Genomic DNA, 24499 nt, shown 5'->3' on the forward strand with positions numbered 1-24499 from the left:
TTTTTTTTTTTACTTTTACCTTCCCTGTCTTTCCTTACCTGACAAACTCCACTTCTCCAGTCTTCCCCTCACCACCCATCTGCATCCATTTCCCTCTTGATTCCTGTGAACCTGCTTTCTGATCCGCTGTCCGTTCATTCCCATCAACACAGCACTCAGCCGACAGAATGAGGTTATTGAGCCAGCGTGAGTCTTGTGCACACAGTCATGGACTCACTGTAAGAACTAATGCAGTGCCTTTTACAAAAAAAATAAGTTTTTCAACAAGTTGTACCTGCTGTTACATCTGTATGGTCACCACTGTTAGACTGTATGAAAGTGCCGCTGTTTTGTGGTGTCATATCCGGCAAACAATATATGTTCTTACAAATATTTAGGCATTTTTAGCTCCCTGTGTCTCTCTCTACATCTGTGCTGATGTAAGTGGATGTCCTTCTTTTCTGTTCATTGGGCAGTGGGCTGCTGGAGGGGCTGGGTTGCTCAGTTGCCTAGGCAACAGCAATGATCAGTGGGGCGAGTGGACGGCGCCCATGCTTAGCCTCAGAGTTACTGAAGCGGAGGGAAGTAAAGGATAGGGGGATGGGGATAGGTTTGGGCATGGCCGGCCTCCATGCCGGTTGACCCGTGCAGAATGATGCCAGCCAGAGTGAGGTCAGCTCTGTGTGTGTGTGTGTGTGTGTGTGTGTGTGTGTGTGTGTGTGTTGCTTCAAACTAACTCACTCATTAGAAACAAAAAGGGTGTGGTCGGAGTTGCATACTCATTTTCACTTATAAGGTATAAAAAAAAAACAGCTTTACCTTCAGATTTTGAAACCTTATTTGAGCATGGGTTATTTAAAGAAGCAGAAAATTGTACCTTTTTACAGCCTGACAACTTCACCAGCAAGTTAATACTCTTGCCACTAATTAGCTTGTTATCACATAGCTGTCTGATTTTTTGCTTATTTGGTTAACCACTCATTTAGCTAATCACAGTATATTCTAAATGCTACCTTCCACTTGGGGCAGTTCAACAAGTTATAAACCCCTTATAAAGTTGTTAGGGTGAAAGTGATGGTTATTTTTTTCACATCCAGCAGATACGAGCAACATTAGCATGTAATTGGAATTGCGTTTCTGTCCTCCTAGTGAATACAGCCCCATAACTTAGTATTCTTTTAGTCCTGTATTTGCTCTCCACCAACTCCTAAAGGAAAATATCTTGCTCTTCAGTTGCTAAATGTTCTACTGTGTTCACCAGTTAGTTCTTAAGTCTATCCATTAGCTGTTTGGTGCTAGGCAGACAGTATACAGCTGTTTATCAGAGACATATTGCTGAAACCAGGTCCCTGCTGTAACTGAAAATAATGCTAATGAGAGTGGTGAGAATGAACCAAAACAGTAAAGTTGCATGCCATTAAAAACAATGAACAATGACGCTAAAGGTACAAAAGCCTATGTACAGCTGAGGAGTCAGGTGATAAGATTCTGTTGGTTCACATAACACTTGTAACACACTTAAAAATAATGATCATAGCAGCTTTAAAAAAAAAAAAAAAAAGAAGAATCTTGTCATTTCTTGATATTTTTTTTTCTGGCTCTTCCACATCTGATATAGACTGACAGATTAGACTTATTTGTTATGTTACAGTTGCGCATATCCCTCTTAAAAATACACACATCTATTGTGGTTGAAGGTAAGCAAAGTGGACTAGACTCGTTTTAAATAATCCCTGAAAGAATCTCTTCTAAAGTGGCTTGCCTACAGTGTATGAGGTTCTAGCAAAGACATATCCTTTGCTCGTTCTCTACCCCATCGTCAGCTTGTCTTTAACTGACTAAAGTTAATTTTATTGAGAGGCACTGCACCCCTGGCAAGACCCTTATTGATCTGTGCCGTATATCAGATGGGATGAGATCTAAACAGCTGATTAAGATGCAAAGGACAGACACGGGAGGGGATTCAAAAGAGTAACTGGGTTCAGTTACAAAAACCCCATCTGGAGCTGCTCCATAAACTCACTATCAGCAGTTCAGTTTTGTCTATGCAACACACCTCATGACCTTCGACAGTGGAATGGTCCCACGTTGCCAAAAGTCAGCAACTCCCAGACAGAACACCTCTTCATCAGCTCCTTTCGAGGCCTGGGAGGAACAAGGTGTTCATCTGGATTTTCTGCCTGTCAGCTCTTTGCTTTTAGTTGCTGTGACATTGGAGACTGGAGTCAGCAGATGTCTTCACCTTTCTTGCATTTAGATAGTGCTGTCACCTCAATCCAACTTGTATTTTAACAGTTACAGATTGTTTTCTCTGTCGCTCGGGTGCTCAAAATGTGGCCATTGGGTCGCTTTTGGTTGGTCCCAAATGGAATGGCTCATTAATTTATAAGCTGAGGGACATGTCTCTTGTTTTAGGAATTTATGCAAATAATTTAGCAGACAGGACAATCTGCTGTGCTGTTGCGATAAACAAATATTGAAACACTTGATTTGTTGCTGAGATGATAACAACGTCACAGTCATAATTGTAACTTTGGAACGCCTGCAGAAATTGTGAATCTGGCGGCAGGCCCTCGAGATGGATGAGATTATGTGAAGCTTCGACTGAAGCATCTGGAATGAATTTTACAGTCTCGATGCTGTTGCTCCATTCTCAGGAAGTTTTTTGGGATGGTTTCAGGTAACCTTGCTCTGCTATTCTGGAGGCTAATTTCCTCTTTGCAAGCTGGTTTTAAGTGCCAAGACTGGACTGTGTGCCTGGGGAAAACATGTTTCTGTTTTGGTTTGGGATGGGCCTTGAAACAGACATTTATCTTGACTTATTCTTGTTACTTCGGGCCTGGAAAGAAGCAGTAGTTGAAACATTTGCATGATGAGCGATCAATCAAAGGGGATTATGTCTAGGAATGCAGAAATAGGACCCTTTCTTGTTTTGATAAATATGTAAAGAATTAACTAATTGGGGAACATACGAGTTGTATTTTGAATTCTTCTTTTACAGTGGATGAGGTTACAGACTTTGAGGCATTCCAGCTCTCCTCCTCCCTCTCCATTATTGCCCACACTAATGCGACTGTGCCCATCTGTCAGTGTAGCCTATTGTTGCCCACATGGTGTTACAAAGACAGTGGAGAGTAGTTTCCTCTCTGTCTCTGAAATTTCAGAAGACTTGGTGGGGGGCTAACGATAAAGGATCCCTTTTAAAGCACCACTGTGTCTATGTGCAGCCTCACACGGCCACTAGCACGGTTGTAGACTCTTTGTCTTGTTTACCAATCCTTAGATTCTCCGAATGTATTGATAGGAAATGAGCTAAACCGAATCACACTGAATACAGCCCCAAGCGAGAGATCGGCTAACTGCGTTCAGTATTAAATGGTAAAACTTGAAAATTGTGTTAACGTTTTAGAAAACTGATAATGCTTTTGTTAGAGCTGTGATGGTGATCTAAATCAAGAGGGATAATGAAGCCACACACTAGAACAGCCACGCCAGTAACATAAATAATTCTAAACGTAGTTAGAAATGTTCTAACCTTCAGTCCCATCATGTTGCCCATTGGGTCCAAAACCTTTCCGCCTTGTGCCTCCTTAGATAAAATATAAAGAAGAAATGTGACAGATAAAAAAGTAGGTGACTCACATGGGGAAGGTCAGAGGTCAGCTTTGAACAGTGAGTGCTATGAATACATCATCAATGTTCCCTCTGCATTAAATATTTATTCAAAAATGATTCCACTATCTTTCCCTGTGCCCTAGTTGTGCTGCTCATGACAAATACTCAGCGATAATAATATGTCTGTTGAAATTCCATCAAAAATCTATTAAGACCACCCCACTTAACTAGACTTGATCTCAGATTATAAATGCCGATCAAAGTCATTATTTATTTGAACTCAGCCAAGTGCAGAGCGTCAGATTCGGGTGATGCGGCTGTGACAATCATAAAGCGCTTACGTGGAGGCTGATTACTGTATTATATGAAAATGCAGGCTCACGGAAAAGGAGTTTGTCAGACTAAATCAACGACTGGCAGCCTCGATAGACGAGAGTGAGAGAGGTACACGTACAAAAGCATTTTATCTTTTCATCTGTTTGCATGTATTTGATATTCATGGTATTGGAGGATATTTGTGCTGGTATTAATGTTCGTGGAACAACCATCAGGGATGTCCGCATGATTATCCAAAACTCTCGGTCTCCCTCCGATCCTCTTTAACTCCATCAGCGTTAGCTCTGGGTTCAGCAGATGTGCAGATAATGTCAGATTACACACGGGCCGCTCGGCTCTGGTTGGCCGTAGCGCTAGATCTTAAAAGAGGATGTAGCGGAGGTTGATAGATGTGGAATTGAAAGTAGGGATGGAGGGAGTTTGGTTTTAAAGTGTCTTGGTGGAGGTTACAGGAAGAGATGATACCCTCTCCTGCTTCTGTTGCAGTCAGTTTCTGTCAGGATGGACATCATGGCTTCTTATAGAGTTGGTTTGGTGTCAGATGAGCCAATTGGAGCCAGTTATTCATCTTCAGAGGGGCATCACGCAGCATATTTCAAACTCTTCTCACTCACACGCTGAGAGGAGATGACACTTCTGACAGCCAATTATAGCCAGCCCGTTTCTCCTCTCTTTCTCTCAGTGCTGTGGCCTCTTTTAGGTCTGATCTCACACTGCTTTACTCCTCTGCTGCTGCTGCTGCTGTGTTTTTGGGAGAGTTCAGCATCAGCACATTTTGAATCAGGCATCAGCTTGCAAGGAAACAAAGGTTGGTTAACACTTTACTTGGACTAATGCTTTACCAAGCACCAAGCTGCCTCATATCCCCGAATCCTGGAGGTTTCAAACCATAGCTTTTGAGCTTAAAACAATAATGTGCTGTGCTCAAAAGCTCATTTATGCTCGACAACTACTTAGCTACCAGCTAAAAATCAGTTTTTTGTTCTTTCATCAACTCAGAAGTAAATTAGCTGTGGCTGAGTAAATGTGACAGTTGTCATTTTAGCCAGTGAAATCAAAAGTTGCAGGCTTAGACTTTCATTTGCTACACCTTTTTAAAATGCTATAAATTATGGCTTTAAAAATGTAAGTCTTTAAGTGTAAAAATGATTGTTTACTCACTGTAGGATTCATACTACTTTTTCATAGAAACTTCATTCAAACCTCAAAACATGCGGCTCGATTGGGACATGCCAGGTATTACTTTTTTATGAGATATGTCTCATATTTCCTGAAATATTCAATGTCTTGCAATTTTTCCCCAATGAATGTGTGGAATGTTCAGAGGCTGGAGTGGATGACATCACACACAGAGAGGGGAGAAGCTCTTCAACTGGTCTGAAAAATATCGGTTTAACTCATCCTTACGGCCACAAATTTCACTCTTTACACATAATTTTTTCCCAGAACGTAGGAAAATTTGTCTTGTTTCACACAGTCTGACTACCAAAGCACAAAGACTTACAAAATTTGAACTATAAGCTTCAAAGTGGCGGGAGTACCATCCAACTGCCTCATTCAGCCCAATGTAAAGTGAGAGCAGAAAATCAGGAAGAAAACAGGAAGCAGGGCTTTTTTTTTTTTTTTTTTTAAATCGCTGCACATGTCACGTTTTTCACACCATAGACAAATATTTTATATCACTGCGCTCTCAGAAAATATAAAGCTTTAGGTGATAGCGGTTATGATCTTTTACTGGTAAGCCTGAGTTTGAGAGGTGATTCTCAGCTGAATCCATTTCCCACTCAGCAGAAACTAAGCAATTCAAATCACCGTGGCAACCTCTGAGTGCAATTGGGGACAAATGGCTGATTCAGATCAGCTGATTAGACAACTTCTCTGATGTCTGTGGTGTTTATCAAACACTGACATTTGCGTCACAGACTGTCCCCATGCTACATACAAGATGTGGATTTACACACAGTTTTCACTGGAAATATGTTCAAGTATAAGTTTTAGTTGGGAAACATTTGGATGCTTCTAACTGACTCCACACTGACACACACACACACACACACACACACACACACACACACACACACACACACACAATCATGCTTAGATCATTTGATAGGACATTATGTTGGCTTAAAATCATTTGTGTGACACAACTAAACACATACCCACACAGAGACACGCAGATTGTTATTAGTCTGTAATTGAGTCTCCATTTCAAAAGATTCTCACTATGTAAACACAATTAAAATATATTTTTTTAATAGCCAGCAATGCAGTTTAGCTTTAGCTTTTCCAGAAAGCCACCAATCCCACTGCAATTTCTACAGAAATTGCATAGTCTAGTTACCCATCACTGTTTTTTGTGATCTCAATCTGGAATAGATTAATTAACAAACCCATCCAAGAGGGATTTCTGGAGATGTATTACAGTGTGTTATCTCCTATGTATCCTCTGTGTCTTGCTCGCTCTCCTCTCAGTCAACAAAAGATGTAAGGGGATTAAACCATTGATGTTTTAGCTCTGCCGTGGCTCTCTGAAACATGGCAGAGGGTTTGGAGGGGAGGGCTTCTCCGTTAAAAGGATTTGAAGAGCGGGATCCAGTGCTATATCTCTGCCCACCACTCTTTTAAATACATGGCACGTAGCCCTGCATATGATATGCACTGTATGAACCGAGGCGCTCTCTTCAACCATTCAGAAGACGTAACAGTGTTAAACGGCATGCACACTTGATGAAAGTGCCCTTGTTAGGGTGCAACAGGGTGTCATAACAGGAAGTAGGAGGATAAAAGATGGGGCGATGGATCAAAGTGTCTCCTAGAGGGCTGTTGAGGAGAACCTCTGAAAGAAAGATGCAAGGTTGAAGATCCAGGAGCAACAGAGGACACTGCAGAGCAAGCAGCTTCTCCTTTTTGCTTGTTGCTAGGATACCGTGCCCTCTTATTCAGTATTATGGGGTGTGCTTAACCGTGCTTTCTCTATAGAGTGGCACCTCCTTTAGCTCTGTGCCTTTCAACTGTACATCTCTCTCCCCACGCTTGACATATTTCGCTTGTCCGACTTTATTCTTTTTGATTGGAAAACTTTTAAACAAGTTGACTCTTGTTTCAGAGGAATGCATGTCCATCCAGTGTTTTTGTTGCTGCTAGTGGCTTTAAATCTGCTCCATCAAGAAGGAATGTGCGCTGTATACCTTGAGGGCCTCCTTGCAGTCAACGCATGTACAACAAACAAAAGCGGTAGGCATGAAATGGAAAAGGATGAAGAGGAAGGCTGTGTCATGTGCTACCAGTTAGTAATTCTCCAGACCCAGGCTGCATATGGTGCAGTATTTATACAGCGTGGCACAAGATGAAAGGTATAACATGAGCAGTTTCCATGCAGAAGTTAATAACTGGCTGTTTGGAAAATGCTGGATGAGATAATAGTATCATAAAAGCCTGCCAAGTCGAATGAAGGCAGAGGCATACAATTGATTCCCATTGTGTTAATGTTGTATTTACCACAGTCATGGCAGTGCGGTTCACCGAATGGGTGGAAAGGCTGACGGAGGAGGTTTTTTTTTGGGGAGCCCACATCAGTGGCCATCAGTGGCTGATGAGGGCTGAGGAGAAGGGGAATCTGAGAAATGAGGACAGTTAAGAAAAATGTGGAAGAGGGAGAGGTGGGATTAGGAAAAATGGATGAGGGTTGGGGGTTATGGAGAGTTAGGGTAGGAGACTTGAGAGAAAGAGAGAGAAAAAACATGAACGTGGCAATGAGGGTGAAATAAGCAGAGATGGGGCAAAGAGCATTGGATAAGGTATAGGAGGATCGGGTGAGAAGGAAGAAAAAATGAGAGTCAAACAGAGGACATGAAAAAACAAGAGGATAAAAGAGAGGAAGATGGCACTGCTAGGAGGCGCAGCTGGGAAGTGGCCTGAAACCTCAGCTGCTGCTGCTGCTGAGAGGGTTGGGGGGGGGGCCTTAAAAACACAGAAAAAGGCTGAAAGGCTTGAAATATCACTGTACCAGCACTACACTGAATGAGGACTTCCTGCCGACCCTCTATACTATATTTTTCAGAGAAGTAAATATTTCAACAGAGAAATCCATTTCATCTCCATTCACATCTCTGCTATCACTGTACTTTACGTTTACATATATAGCTATATAATAATGTACAGTATGTTAAAAAAAATTTAAAAAATCAGTCAAATGACAGATTTTTTTCATTTATCAAATTCTGAAAATAAGAAAGCTCAGCGCATTCAAGGAATACTGATTGCAGATGTACATAGGCACACATACTGTACACTTCCTTTCCATATTGAGTCTGTTGCTTAATCCAACAAATGCAACAATATAATCCAACAAATGCAACATCATATAAATCTCAATTATGGCTGTGCTTTTATAGACTTACATATGACCTCCACTGTGTTTCATAACTGATTTGACTTGGAGTGTTTCCAGCTGCTTAATTGTTTTACAACCACCAAACATCTCAGTGTCGGTCTGAAGTTGACTTATTTACAGTTTTGCGATGAGTTATGGGTTTCAGTCTGAGATATTAACTGTAAAATTGTGTTTATTGCGTAGCCGCAGATGTTAATAGCTCTTGGGTGGGACCTTGCTCTGGCTTTAAAATCCTGGGGAATGTCAATAAGAAGAGCACGCTGACAGGAACTTGGATGTAAGGTAAAGAGAGCTCAGCACAGCACATTGTCATTATGTCATAATAAAAACAGTGAATTGGTTACGTAAGTCAGGCGTCGGAGTCTGTGAACATGCCCTGTTGCTGAACTGCCTCATGGGATTCCACAGGCGGAAAGAAAAATGTGAGAGAAGGGTCGAATTAGAGTTCATATTCCACAAGTTTTAGGAGAGGGAGAGAAATGGGCCATTGTTGTCTTTCAACTACTTACACAGTTCAGAGATGTGTAGCAGTACTGAAAAATACAGTGTACGTTAAATCTAATAATTAAGCTAGAGAAGCAGGTAAATATGCTGACATCGGTCTTCAGCCTGCAGCCTTTTAAGTTTTAATAAATCACTATTGTGCAATTAACAAGTCGGGCTTACATCTTTCTTTTTGGACATTGTGCTGACACCACACAGATGCAACAAAATCAATAACACATCCCTTGCGCCTATGCACGCTTCTATCCTACGCAGGGTTGCAGGAAACTGGAAGGTACCCAACCCTTATTGGGTGACAGGCTGTCCACGCTGGCCAGGGCACCACTCTGTCACAGGGTGAACACAGACTGGCAGACTAACACATTCACACCTTCGGGCAATTTCCAGTCGCCAGTCAGCCTAACCTGCATGTCTTTGGAAAGTGAGAGAAAAATAGAGCATGTGGAGGAAATCCACAGACGAAGGGAGAACAGGAAAACGCCAAACAGAAAGTTTCCACCAGCCGAAAACATTGAATTCATCGCTGTTTTTAAAACGAGACAGAGAAGCAAGAGAATGATGTCGAGAACAAAGAGCTAGCATATGTTCCTGTTTTGCTAATCTGGAGCTTTTACAGTAAGATGATTAGAGGTCTGATAACCCTCCATATATAAAAAGGCATAAAACAGCTCAAGGCTCATTTAGAGCAAGTTAGCATTTATTTAGCCTCTCTCAAACCTCTAACCCTCCTTCTCAAAATTATATTTTTTAAGTTTTATAGCCTTGTTTAGAATCTGCATCCTCGCAGTATCTCTCACTCTGTCTCTTCATCCATGACTGTTCCCTCCACCAGTTTCTATCAGTGATTTACTGCTGACCTCCCTCTGTTAGTAAGATCCACTGAGTCAGAGGGACCAGCTGGCCGCACACAATGGAGGCCAAGCAGTGTCTGACCCAGCTGTGCTTTCCAAGATAAAGTTAGTCTTGCTTGTCTCATCCCTGATGCCTTTATTGTGAGGGTGACCGAGGAATTGAAGGTGTTGGAGGTAACCTTTAGTAGACAGTCAAACACAGCTCAGCCTCACAGCAAGTAAGGACTGTGTGTTCATTTTTTTACTCTGGGAAAACTTAACAGTCATTAATAGGGGGATTTTGAGCATTAGTCACTCATGCTGTTGACACATTTAGATTTGTAATATCACACATCATTAAAAGTCTATGGCCCTGTTAGGACCTGGTGTCTTGTAAAATATCTAGACTGGCTGTTGATGTAGCTGGTCGCAATTCACGCTTGACATAAATATGCATCTTAGAAATAAAATAGAAATACAGCTTCTGAATGTTTGCGTTACATTTTGAAGTTAGGAGTTGATGTTAATAACTTTTGGTAATTTAAAGAAATAGTTTGACATTTTGGGAAATGTGCGTATTTGCTTTCTTGTGGAGACTTAGATGAGAAGACTGATACAGCTACCCTGACAAGCATTGCATCATGTTTATTTTAAAAGAAGACTGAGGGATTCATCACATAAAATCCCCGTTTTTTTTTGTTGTTGTTTTTTTTTTTTAACTATTACCCAGTAGCCTGAGTATTTTATTCAACCACCTCCTACAGTTCAGTGGCTTTGGAATCCAGTGGCAGCACATCAGCCTCAGCCACAGTTATAATTTTCCAGTCAAAAACTGTTTTGTTTTATAGTTCAGGAACACATTTCGCTGTTTTGCATTTCATTTATGGGACCCAGACTCCAAAGAAAATCTTCAAAGACTGCGGCTGTTAGATTGATGAGGGTGACATATGATTCTGCCCAGTCAGAGGATGTATCAAACCAAATTGCCTCTGTGACCACCCTGCTGTGTAAATGATAGCCATGCATCATAAAGTGAGAAAGCGTGACTTGACGACCAAACGATGGGGTGTCAGGGAGGTCTTATATAATAAAATTACCAGTTGATGAGTTTCCATTAGGCTTTATGAGGTATTTATATATGTGTGTATGTGTATGTGTATGTAAGATGGAGTCTTCATCAAATTGATTCAGGTCAGGTTAACCATCTGGCTATAAACCTCTAGTCTCACTCGCTAATGGAATTTGTTCCCCGTGATTCTCCCCTTAGTGTGCCTATGTGTGTGTGTGTGTGTGCGCGTATGTGTGTACTTTTGCCCCCTGTACAAGCTACACTAATAAACCTAATGGCTACAAAGTCAAAGGTGGGGTTTAGGCCTATTAAAAGGATGGAGCACTTCAGTGCTGCAGTGGCAGTTATGGCATCGGGACCGTTATGATATACCACGGCACAGTGTATAATGACATTTAAAACCCTCCCTCTGCACTGGACTATGGGATATATATAATGCCATAATCCACTCCATCATCCAATCAAATGCAATGCCCTGAAATGTAAATGTGTTAAACATGGGCAGCAGCAGCAGTTGTAAATGTCATTATTGCCTTAAGGGTGGAAATGGGGTTGGTGTTTGTAGCAGCGCTTCTTGATGAAGCCATTCATTAGCTGCAATTAGATGTTTACTGGTGTGATAAATCACTGTTGTGTGATAGGAGCTGTGTTTAGTTGAGCTGCTGTTTATTTTATTGATTTGTATACTTCATCGAGCTCTCTCACACACACTACCAGAACACAGGTCAGCACTGAGTCCATTTTTCTTCAACTTTTAGCACTTCTTACATCCAGACCCTTTAGCTGTGTCCCGATTCCATACTACATGCACTGGATACAGTGTGTACCATATACTGATTTTACCTTATAGTGTTTTTGGAGTTAGTATACAAGAAATCAGCATACTGCTCTGTTTTCTACAAAATGATATGATACACGTCAATCAAACTGACTCTGCCAAGTAAAAGCTGCAAAAAGAACATAAAATGCCTTTCTAAAGATTTAATACTTTGTTTTTGTTTTCTAATATTTTTCTAGAGCTGTCTCACTACCCTCTGTCAATAATTTACATTTTTTCCTTGCCAGCATTGCATTGTGAGACGTCAGTGTAAAAATCAAGCTGTATTTTGTTTTTGTTGACTTTAGGTATATAAATTTACTTTAAAGTAACAAAATCAATGCAACACACCCAGATGATGTCTTTTTATTCCATTCTTTCAAATTGAGACAAAAGAAAAATGTAAAACAAGAGCAATTAACAAACAAAGAAAAAAAGTATTCTCCAATTGGTTGGTCAGGGCAGATTTTTATTTCTTTGTTTGTTTTTATTTAATTTGCCTTCTCTTTCCCCTTTCTCCTCTCCCTACTTTGTTGACGCCTGGTTTAGGGTCACCACCAGGCCAGTAAGAGGTGGCTGACCTGTTGCAGATCAGACCCCCTTTAGAAAAGTCCCCACCCCCCACGGGAGGGGGCCTGGGACCAACTGGGTCTGAGGAACATCTTTTTATTTGGAAAGGGGGTTAGCGGGGATCAGGTTCTCTGACTCCAAGCCGTCCTGTCTCCCAGGCCATAAATGTACAACAAGAAGAAGTCGGTAGCTTAGAGCTAGTTCAGAGGTAACTGGCAAACTTTTTTATAGCAATAATTAAGGCATTCCAAGACGACTGACAGTATAACACAGCAGAGAACAATAATAAGTATTTTGGCTGCACAAATTTTATTTTACTTTCCTCTACTATTTATGTTTTTCTGTGAATTACTGTGTGCTACCCCTAAAAAAAATGGTCAAAAATAACAATCTGTGAAGTAAAAATCACTCTTTGGTTGCTGTGGTCATAGCTTATTTGCATAGCAACCTGTGATGTCATTGGTTTGTTCCAGTAATGTATTTACTCTGAAACGGTTAACAAATAATCACTGATGATAAAGAAAAGCTGAAAATCGTCACATAATCTAACTAATCATACCGGCACTAGTTAAGGATCAAACTAAAGGTAGTGCGGATACGGAGCTGTGAAGAGACAGACAGACCAGTTTGGAGGGTTCACTGTGCTCCGGGTCAATTTAAACTGGAAGTAATTAAGACAAGATCAGACACCTTGGGAATGCTTGGCAGCTGCGATCAAACAGAAGACATGCGATGAAAACATGTTCTCGTTGCAGACCCGTCTCGCAGCCCAGCAGGCACAGCGGCGACAAAAATAAACAGGAGTGTAGCCTAATGTTTGCTTGTCAGGACTTGTAAGGTTTTTCTCCATAAAGGTCGCTGGCATTTATGCTCACTTGACTCTTTCTCTCTGTGATGTTTCACACCTTTGACTTTATTTTTCACACACACAAAAACACACAAACATACATAGATACGCATGTGCTTTTGCTCTTCTCGTTCGGAGGCTGTGAGGTGTCTTGGCATCGGCAGGGGAAAGCTTGTGTGTGTGTGTCGGTGTGTGTGTGTGTGCAGACACTTGGTAGATTAAAATGTTATTTTGCTGCTGCTGCTGCTTCTTACAAGGAGATTTTATGTTGGTGGGGTTAAAAATAGCCTGTTTCTGTGCATGTGTTTTTGTTAGTGCCATGTCCCTGTTTGGATGTGTTTCAGAATGTTCTGTCCTGCGGATGAGGATGAGGATGTCTCAGAGTCAGGCACATTGGTCACTTCTCGCCAGTAGGTTGAAAAGATTTTGGAAAAATAAGTCAGAAAAACACTGAGGGGAAAAATTCAGTGACATGGATAATGAATCCTGGCTAGCCTTGTTTTCTTCTGTAGTGGAGACCTGGATGGAGCCAGCGCTAACCATTCATAATGGGATGTAATAGAATTCCCTTTGTTATTATGCCTGTTTCTGTCCTGTCTGCACAGTATCTCTTGTCTCCCTACTGTACGGCTCGCTCTCACTCTCCTGTTTCCTTTCTAATGGCCTTTTTTTTCCTGACAACTGCAGAGTATAAGCGCTGTCGCCTTCGCTTAGTTTCACCACATCTCAAAATGCTGCTGTCGGGTCGAGTCAGAGGCTATGGAACTCCAGTCCAACATCAATTCAATTTTGGTCGTGGTTAGGATGAGATAACTGTCTATCTGGACAGCTCTTATGTAAGATATCTTTCTCTTTGTGGCAATTACCGTGCTAATAGCCCTTCAGAGATTCCTTTTATCCGTCAGTGCTCGGTTAATAGTGGGTAAAGCTCCAGAATGAGCAGTGAATGATTTGTTTCATGAGAGCTTTGTCCTCGTGCTGTTAAACTCCAGTGTTTCCACAGGCCACAGGCGTTATGAGGCTGTTCTTGAAAGTGTTGTTTTTGCAGAGTAGTTTTATGGGACTTCATACATGTTGTCGCAGGTAAAGCGTTGTATTGAGACATAGTCAAGCACAGATAAAGCACCAAAACAAGAAAGATTTTGTCAACATGTGGATTATATGAGCCACAAGTTGAATCTTGCCTGCTCTGCTTTTCTTCTTGATTTGCATTCGAATGAAATCCAACATGGTTATTATTCATGCAAACATTGAAATGAATGAAACCACTAGATGATGTCACTGGAAAGAAAAGGTTATTTCCACATCATTGAAAGAAGCCCCTGTTTGCAGATTGCATCAGAACCCACAGGGCAGATGGGATTTTCAGAGTCCGATAATAAAGGGGTTTCAGGGTTATACTTATTGAAGGAATGTCCTCTGTATTTACCATCTAACAGCTAGCTGTTACACTCTGCTTACATAAGCACAGCCTTTGCCAGCTCAGCAGTCAGCCAGACAGGCTTTTAAAGGAACGGGGAGGTATGCAGATTTATGCAAATTGGGTTGCCATGGGGTTTGTGGTGGCGAAACCGTGGTAACGGGGAGAGGAATGAGGTTAAAGAGGGCCATGGGCTCTGGGAGGACACTCTCTACCCACAATGCCCTCTGGTGTTTGTTTACACGCTGCAGTGGGTTGTGGGTTGTGCGAGGTAAAGCCAGCCATCACTTAAGCCTCTTCTGCAAAGCCTTCCATGGGCACTTTGGGGTATCATTTTGATGACATGCAGACGTTCACAGTCAACATATCTGTGTCTGTTTTCACGTGGTGCAAGTTAAATTGCTGGTTTTGCAGATGTTTTCTAAATGTTTTTGGCCTGCTTTAACATCAGTTTAACCCACAAGTAGATATTACTCACTCCTGCTCCCCACACCAAGTCATCCCATGCAACGAGCTGTATGATACTGAAATGTATTTAAACAAAAGGGATTGTGCAGTTTTGCACACTGCTATTTACTGGCCGAGTGATCCAGAGGAATGCGTTGTCCCATCCCTGGATCAGCCGAGATTTATGACCCTTGACCTTCGGTGTCAAGGGCCAGAAGTGTCACTGAGTGTGAGATAGCGAAAAAACTTGTTAGGTATTCTTGGAATTGGAAAACACTAAACGGAACATGTGCGGCATGGTGGTGCAGTGGTTAGCACCACCGTGACGACCAGCAAGAAGGTCCTGGGTTCTTTCTGTGTGGAGTTTGCATTTGCGTGAGTTTCCTCCGGGCTACCTCCCACAGTCCAAAGACATGCAGGTTTAGGCTAATTGGAGATAATGTGAGCGTGAATGGTTGTTTTGTCCTGTGATGGACTGGTGACGTGTCCAGGGTGTGCCCCGCCCTCACCCTATGCCAGCTGGGCTTGCCTCCAGCCCTCGTGCGACCCTATAAGGATAAGCGGTATGGATAATGAATAAACGGAACATATCCACGCACGGTGGGGTTCATGAGTTGCAGTGCAGTATTCTGTAGACAAACAATATCCCATTGCCAATCCATCTCCAAATGTCACTGAGTTTTTCTGTTGTGTCTCGCACTGAACACATGCACACATGGACAGTAATTAAGGGTGTGGACCAAATATAAGGCCACAGCTTTGATTTCATGGGATTAAACCCAACTGGCTGCCAGATTGCCATTCTTCTAGCCTAATCAACAGATTAAGGTCATAGGGCACCAGCCTTGCAAGTGGCCCGATCATCTCGGCTGTGGCACTGCTGTTTTGATTGTTATGTTGTAGTCAAGCGTACTGTTGTCACGCTCAGAATTTTCAACAACACCCTACACATTATGTTCACATATAAGGACTTGTTATTTATAAATCACATCCACACATTAACACATTGGCTCACACGCAGACACATTTTCAGGCAGCTGTGCACAGCTTCAGGCGTGCGAAGGCGTCCGCTGACCCTGCAAGGGTGGTGACGACGAGCGGAGGAGACAGGGCAGGGCCGCATCACTTTGCCGGACAGGATGTGTGATAGCAACAAGACACACGTCTGTGTTACTGTCTGCTGGAATACCTATAAATAAACTAGTTCTCTTTCTTTTCTCTCGCCCACCAAGGATTGTTGACAGAACGATCAATATCTAGACATGAGAGATTTAAACGCATCTTCAGTTTCCACTCGATAGACATTAAGTGCCTTTGTTACATTAAAGAGTCCCAACTGACCTCTGCAGAGTTTCAAATGACTATGAGTATAATTACGTACATAACATGTTGTGGGTAATAATTAGATGAAGTCAATAATGATTCCCTGTCAACACTGTTTTATCCTGATTGTCAGATTGATTTATGTTGAGAAGAGGTGAGGCTAAGCCTGGATGCATGGAGCAGGAAACGAGTGAGGACCCACAGTATTTGTAATGTGTTTAAATTGAACTCTTCTACAGTATAACTGAAGGATCTTTACTTTGATGTATCTGTTTGACATCCCATCTAAGCTCTCTTGCTGTCCAGTTGGGGAAGCTCATTCATTTTTCCATTAAACCTACCATACATTTGTTTGCAGCATATTTTGGAAATGAAAGTGTATACAAGCATTGGACAGCTGTATTATTCAAGTTGATGAGTTGTTGCCTCAATCACACTGATATTTTAGTCATCCTTTTTTTAATGGAACTTGTCAGCTCTTAAAAATGGGGGTCTAAATGTTCCTAAAGTTTTGCTCTACTTTAGATTAAATCAAAAGTGATTTTATTTTGCAGGTGCTATGGCATGTGCTCAATAAATGGTCCGTTGGAAAGTCTTTGATGCAAGATATTTAACAAAGAAGAAGACTCAATGTCTTACCCAAGAACTGAAAGTAACGTTTTTGTCAACATGCCAATTAAGAAGTAGACGGAGAGGCAAAGTGAGTAGATAGAAAACCCTGGATCACAACTCAGGTAATACTGTTTTTTTTTTTTTTTTTAACAGTTAACATACAGCTTATATAGTTATCAGTGTGGTCAAAGTCCAAGGTCCCATCACAGCTTATCAGCAGTCACGATTCCACAGCAGGACCAAACACGGCTTCACTGGGCTATGTTAGTCATGCGATAGACGTGTGTTAAAGTGTGTGTTAAATATTTATGCCAAGGCAAAAATCTCTTCTAGTAGTTTTGTATGTGACACAGATGATTTCTCATATGGTCTGTTACCTCACATTAGTTGGAAAATGCATTCAGTGCTGAGTTAAAACCGCACTGAGCTGTCCCTGGTTGTTAGTTAGTCCTGCTTGGCCTTCCTGTTAACAAGCAGCAAATGATTAAAAAGCTGATTTCAGCTGGTCAATGTGTCAGAGTTGTTGATACACACAACCTGTCCTTTTTAAGCGTAATCCATTTGGCACTTTAACTTTCACACTAGTCACTCAGTATGGGGTGTCTCTCCTCAAGCATAAAGCAGCGCAGTACTGTTATTGCACACACACTTAGAAACATTTACATGCATGGGGAAAAAAACATGTCTTGGTTTCTCCAGAACATACGACACACTCAGCCGCATACATACGCACACATAGCAGAGAGTGTGTGGGGAGGTGAGGCACTCTCTCTCCTTCAGAGCGGGTGCCATGTCTTGTCAGATGGGGTTAGCTCCCCGCTAGCTGATGAGCCAGTCGAGCCTTTGAAGCCCTTCCAGGGCCCCGTGGTTTACGTGCTTGGGTTGCCAGGTTCTGCCATCCCCCTCATTAATGCAGCATGGGTGCCCACTTAACTTGTTCCTCTCTGTTCCTTTGGTCAGCTTGCCCTGGCTATGACCGAGCGCTGGGCATGTAGGCAAAGGAAGCATGCGTGCACTGGCCCAGCACAGGCATGCATATGCATATATACAGTACAGTGCATACACAGTAAAGTATATGTGGGCAGATATGTATCTATATACAGTATGCACACATCATTTCTCTGTGTGTGGATATGTGCAGCCTACTCAGCAAAAAATATGGAGATGAAGCAGTTAGTTAAATAATCTGTTTGTTGAACTTTGCTAAATGCCTCCTCCCCAAAAGCACGTAGCACATAGCAAATGTAACTTGGCATGGTGGACCCGCCAAACTTTCCACATGCCAACATGACGTGCATGGGGCTGAAATAAGAGTGATATCAGTTTGGAGGATGGTCTCTCTTTTTTTTTTTATCACCTTTCCAAATGCAAAAACACAAGAGCAAAATTAAAAAAAAAGTACATATGTCCGCTCTAATGTAAGCTGCAAACATTAGCATTCCCAGCTAACTATCTTACTACCTACAGTAGAAACCCCAAAGGCAAGGAACACATTAGCTAACAAAATAATCTTTTAGTGTTCTGTTATGAATTGGGGATAAATACGAAAAAATACATGTTCAGGACAGACATATTAATTGTGTGGGAGAAAGTCCAGGGTGCTACTATATTAAGTTTAGCAAAATGTTATGTAGCCAAACAGGTTTCTGTTAGCCACGTACAAAAGCCTCAGTCCTGTAGCCAACCTGCCTTTCGTTTTTTAAATGAATCAACTAGAAACATTAGAAAGTCAGCTAGAGATGACGTTTTCAGTGAACTCGCAAAGTTAGTGTTAATTAGCTTGCTAGCTAAACCTGATAATATCTGCTGATGGTCATTTTAGCAGATAAAATGACTTTCTTTGGTTAGAAATTAGATGCCTGCCATTTGTTTGCTGTCTCTGTTATTGTATGTGCATTGCAAAAGCTTATAGACAGTCGTAGCAAGAGTAACAAATGGTTGCAGGGCTTTTAGCGAGTGCTCAGTTGACAAAAAGTTGGTCTGCAACAATAATTCATAGTCAGTTACATTTGGTGGCTTCCCAAATATGAGGTGTAGTCTTTCTCTGTTTTTTTTTTTTGTTTTTTTTTTATCACTGTGAATATAATATCCTTGGATTTGGACTGTTAATTGGCCATGAAGAAAAACAAGCAACTTAATTAACTGATTAATCACAGATTAACTGATGAAAATGAACATAAGTGGGAGGCCTGACTGGCACTCAGTTCTGACTAGAGGCAGTGGTGCCTCTCTGCTTCAATGTTTCTTTTTCCCTGCTCTTTTCCAGTTTTTAAGGTGGGCCTCATTCAGATCCCCCCTTCCCAGCATTGATTCAGTATGTTCTCTCTCAAGTTTTTGAAAGTTGCTGGTTAATGGAGATGTTATTCTATGATAAATTGGACTTTGTGTAGTCACTGCGGTCAGATTTCATGGAATTCACTGTACTTTTACTTGGGTGTTGGTGCAGAGAAAGGAGAGAGAGAGAGAGAGAGAGAGAGAGAGAGCCTGTTTAGACTGTTTCTCCTCTTTCTTCAACATCTTGAGGTAATTGACCCAACCTCCTGCCTTGAACACACATACTCGCGCACACACACACACACACACACACACACACACCCCATTCTGTAAACACAGACAAACAGATGGGTTTAAAAAATCCCCCTCTCTCGCACAAACGCCTGCTTGCTCGCTCGCACCCCATCCCTCCCACGCACACACACGTACAGTCAGCTTAGACACCCATGCAACCCACATGCACTCCCTCTCGTACAAGCGCCTCACATAAGCACTCATTCATACTCAACACACACTTACACACATCGCTGAGAGAATATCCATGTCTCTGTGCTAAAACACAGTGCTACAGCTGTGAATAGGAGATGAAAGCCAGAGCCGAGCCAGGAATAATAAAAGCAGAGTGATTTCAATGCACTGCAGGCTCCTAAACAGCCAAGGGATCTGACTTGAAAACATGAGGGGATTCCAAAACCCAGTCCTTCTTAACTATACTATTTTACCAAAGCTATTTTGATGTAGCAAAGACCTTGGAGTCGACAGTGTGGAGGCTGGTTTTGCTGTAATTGTAGATTCCTGCCAATATCAGCTCAATGCCCGGTGTAAATTTGTACACGCATGGTCTGATTTTATTACAAGCCACCCTAATTCTTGCAACACCCATTTACCAGCATGCCTTACTCTGTGCTTTCCGCCTGCACTTTGCCTCCTTAAAGAGCGACCTGCTTTGACCTCCAATAAAATCAGTCCCACCCACTGCCCCATACTGGGAGTTGAAACATATATAAGGAGGGCGTGACAAAGAGAATAAATGGAGAAATGGAAAAGCAAACTGGAAATGTAAGGAGGGGAGTGCTATTTCAAGTGGCCTAAAACATTTTAAAATGTAAAAGTATATTATTAAAAAGCAATCCCTTTAAAGACTGTACTAGTATCGTTTCATGATGTCAATCACATATACTTTAAAACAGTGAGAACTTTGAAAACGAAGCTGCACAAATGCTGTAAGAAACGTAAATGTCTTTTTTTTCGACTATTCCACCCTACCTAATGTACTTTTACTTCTGTAAAAAAAAAAAAAAAAAAAAAAGCGCTACTCAAACAGTTGTAAACAGTGATTTTTGTTGGACCTCTTCTAGCAGCAGATTTCAGCTACTGGGGATTATTAACAGTCGAATCAAAATAAACTGCAGTGCCAATGTTCATTATCTCGAAGGGGCATTTTACCCTGTGCAGCGGCACCCTTCATAGACAGTATTTAGTCTGTGAGAAGGATCAGTTCATTTTTGGTTTTCGTGCGATTTGTTGACAAGAAGAAAAAATATAGAATATCACCAAACTTATCTTACCTATTACAAACTCCATCTACTGATGAAGACCATGTGATAGTGTGGTAGTAAGTGGACATTGATTTGGGAGTGATTAAGATCCTGCTCGTGAGGCACGTCTTCTAACTTATTCTTCATAATATTCATTAGAATTTTGGATGGAGAATCGTGCCTCATTCCAAATAGCTAAAAAACTTGCAGACAGTGTGAATGTGGTGTAGATTAACTGTGCAGAAGAGGCTGTGATGTCAAACCGTGATGGGCAGATGGGTATAGGATATTTGGAGCACAGTAGAAAACAAAGATGTCATTACTTTTGAAGGATCACAAAGGTTTTTTGGAAGCTAACCTTTCCTTTTGTTTAACTTACAAAACAACAGTGATGAGAACATAAGGCACTAAAATGTGTCCCTGCAAAGTTGACCAATGGGTCAGTCCCTCAAAAGCTTTTACTCTTCTTTTTTAAGAGCAGAAAGGAAAGACAATGGACAGAGCAGTTAAAGTAGAGGGATGCAATAAAACAGAAAGAGAGGGAAACAGGGAGTGGGGCAGAGTTAAGGAGGGAGTGGCTGCTGGAAGTGGGTCACAGTGGCACTGACATGATGAAAAGTGACGTGCAGAGAGGGGGGATGGACTCTCACCACTGTCTGCGTCACCTTTTGTCCTGTGCACACACAAATACACACACACATTCTCTCACATGAAGATACATCAGCTCAATTCACTGGGTAAACAACACTTGTGCAGAGTTAAAAATAGTTTACTTTTGTCTTATAAGGGCAAGTTTTTTCCTCGCTTCTCTCTTCATCTCTCTCTCTCTATTGTTTACTGCTTAGTTGGACATTTTTTACTTTCTTACTTCTTCACAGAGCTTTGTACTCACTTTATCAGCGCTTAAGATCACATTCAGGTTATGCATAAGTAATAATAGCCTCTCTCTTTGTGCGTGTTGTGTATAAAAGAGTAGATGCCGGGCTGAGTTTTGCAGGGTAATTATTTTGGCTCGGCTCTGGGAGCCCTGTATGATCTGTAGCTTTTCCTCCAGCTTCATGGAGGAGTGGTGAGGAGAGGATTGTGAAGCCGGAGGGGTGGAGGGGATAAAAGGATGGAGGAGTGGCAGGGGAGCCAGGGAACAGTTGAATTGCCTGACCCCCTCTCCCACCAGGATGATGACGGAGCCAGAGCCGGGTGTTAAAGAGAGGGTGACGGGCTTCTCCCTGCAGATCCCTGCGGCTGTGTGTGTGTGTGTGTGTGTGTGTGTGTACTGCGTACTGTGTGTGTGTGTGCGTGTGGGAGGTGTTTGTGCATGTTTGGTGTTCCCGTGAATGTTCCCACGGCAGATCTGCACATATTTAAGCAGGACCACTTAATCATGTCATGTGTGATGCTGAAGTGATGCGCTCTGAGATTTAACGTAACCCCTTATAACACATCAAAGGCTTATAGATGGGGAGTGGAAGGGAGAGATGGTGCTGTGTTAAGTGAAGACGCAGAGTGCTCATGGCTGTGGGATTCCTCACTTTAGGCCAATTCTGGGGTTCTCCAGTTGAATAGGGTACGTCTGAGCTATTTATCTTTGATTGCTTATCTTAATTTTTATTTAATTAGATCTAAGTAGATTAAAAAAATAAGCCTGACAGACTTGGATGACTTTTGAGTTTATTGGATTACTGATGGAGAGATCTCCATCTCTGTGAGTAATATATACACCACTTGGGGGGGGGGGGGGGCCCACCAGCAATCAGCATTCATTTTCCATCCTCCCTGTGTTTCTGAGGCTTTTTGTTTTGTTGTTTGAGTGTGCTGGTGATGACTGAAGACTGAGGAACCTTCATCCTAATCGGCTTGAGATCTGGCTGCAGGTTAGCCCAGCAGATGAATCCAGATTAGAGGGTCACAGGGCAGGAAGAGAGGATTACCAGCTCTGGCCACTACAGCCTCTTCTTGTAGCTGTCCAACCATCGGCCAACTGACAGCAGTCTGCACTGGCTCACCTAAAAAAGTCAAAGGGCTGGACATAAATAGGCCTTCAGGCCCTGCAAGGGCTACTGTCATTCACTTGTGTCTACTCTCAGCTCTTGAAAAACATTTTGTGTATTTATTGCTATTTATGCACCATAATAAACCAAGTTATAGGAATTAATCAGGAGGAAAACAGAAGGCCACAACGTGGTCAATAATGTGGTTACTCCTCATCTACTAGTACCATATTATTTAAATTAGGCTAGTGTATTTCAAGTGTCTTAAGTGATAGATAGCATTTGGACTGATGCTGAAGTGAGAGAACAGGCTGTGTACTGAGAGAACACAGTGTGTGTCTGAATTTCACAAATAATCTGCTGTTTAGTTGTGGGAACCCACTGATTTATTTAGCATTTATTTAGCATCATCTTCAGTGTCAGTCAAACTTTGGATCCAGTATTTTGGATGTGAGACTTCATGCTACAAAATTCATCATTCTCCTCCCAGTAGTAAATATAAATTGGAAACGTTTAATTCCCATAAGAACTCCATTACATGCATATATCATATGTGCTAAACAGGTTTCGCTAATTTTTTTTCCCTGTCTATGAAAAGGACTGGTTTGATTTAGATTATATTTATATTGTAAGGAATATTATAAGAATTCATTTTACTGCAGAAAGCTGATAATAACCAGTTTGCTTAAGTGCATGTAAACATACACCTAAACATTCACCTATGTGTGAAACAAGGTGGTGGCTATTATTTGTGACTGTGTGTTATTATAAATCTACAGTGCAAAATGTGAAAAAAGTGAAGGGGTCTGCACACTTTCTGATAAGTGTGTGTGTCTTGATTGTTGATTCTGCACAATAGTGCCCCCTGGTTGCATTGTGCTAATCAACAAGGTTAGAAAACTTGTTTGGGTAAATCCAAGGTCATCGACTTACCTCAAGTTGCGCAACAAGTTGTGATTTCGTGTGTGTGTGTGTGTGTGTGTGTGTGTGTGTGTGTGTGTGTGTGTGTGTGTGTGTGTGTGTGTGTGTGTGTGGTGTGTGTGTGTGTGTGTGTGTGTGTGGTACCCTGCAGCAGTGACTTCTCATCTGCATCTTACTCAACCCATCATTTTCATCAGCAACCTCCCCACCGGCTTTATTACATCTCCCCATCCTCGTCTCCACTCTCAGCCTCTCTGTGCCTCCTCTTAGAAAACAAAATAAAATAAAGCCGTGTGCACAGTGGTGCGCTCCTCACTAGCTGCTGGAGTGCAGTTCCTGTGCGTAGCTTGGCTTTGATCTCACTGTAAATTAAACATGCTTTTTTAGATAACAGGCTATGTGCCACCTACTGAGTCAAACTGTACCTCCAGTCTTCACACAGCTGCTGTCCCTGGTTTGAACCCGGTGAGGTTGATTGATGTTAACGCAGAATGCTGCTTTATCAGGATCGGCGAGGGTGGTGCGTCTCTATGGAGCAATTAGGCCACAATTACACAGTTTGTCAGTCGTGTACAGTATAGGGACGGTTTTGTGACAAATATCAAAACAGACAGTGATGCCTGTTTCACAGTGAATGAGAGGCTCTGGAAATATGTGGACCAAACTGGGAAATGGCCCCAGCCAAGCCTGAGGTCAGAAGTTAGGTCAAGCACTGCTAATCTGGGTGGGAACTCTCAGTGCTTGACCCTTGACACTCAACTACAACTAGTGTTTTTAGCACATGAGGACTTTTCACAAGGGACTAAACATGGTAGGCGGATTTGCAGAATAAAGCTAGTAGTTACATTTTTCTAAAAGCCAAAAGGCTTAAATTTAGGGTTTAAATGACAAGTTGATTAATCAATGATTCAATTGACTGAAAGAATAATTGTAAAGAAGGAATTGTAACAAAGAGTGCTGAACATTATCTGTTTTCAGCTTCTCAAAATATGAGCATTTGTAGCTTTTGTTTT

At 41.8% G+C, this 24499-nt stretch overlaps 1 protein-coding gene across 4 annotated transcripts in view; it reads left to right on the top strand.

The window, feature by feature from the left end:
* Positions 1 to 24499, top strand: part of ccdc85c (coiled-coil domain containing 85C) — a 44499-nt gene that overhangs the window by 7350 nt on the left and 12650 nt on the right. The window lies entirely within an intron of this gene.

Source organism: Seriola dumerili, unplaced genomic scaffold (genome assembly GCF_002260705.1).
Source record: "Seriola dumerili isolate Sdu_G_001 unplaced genomic scaffold, Sdu_1.0 BDQW01000025.1, whole genome shotgun sequence".
Classification (NCBI taxonomy): Eukaryota; Metazoa; Chordata; class Actinopteri; order Carangiformes; family Carangidae; genus Seriola; species Seriola dumerili.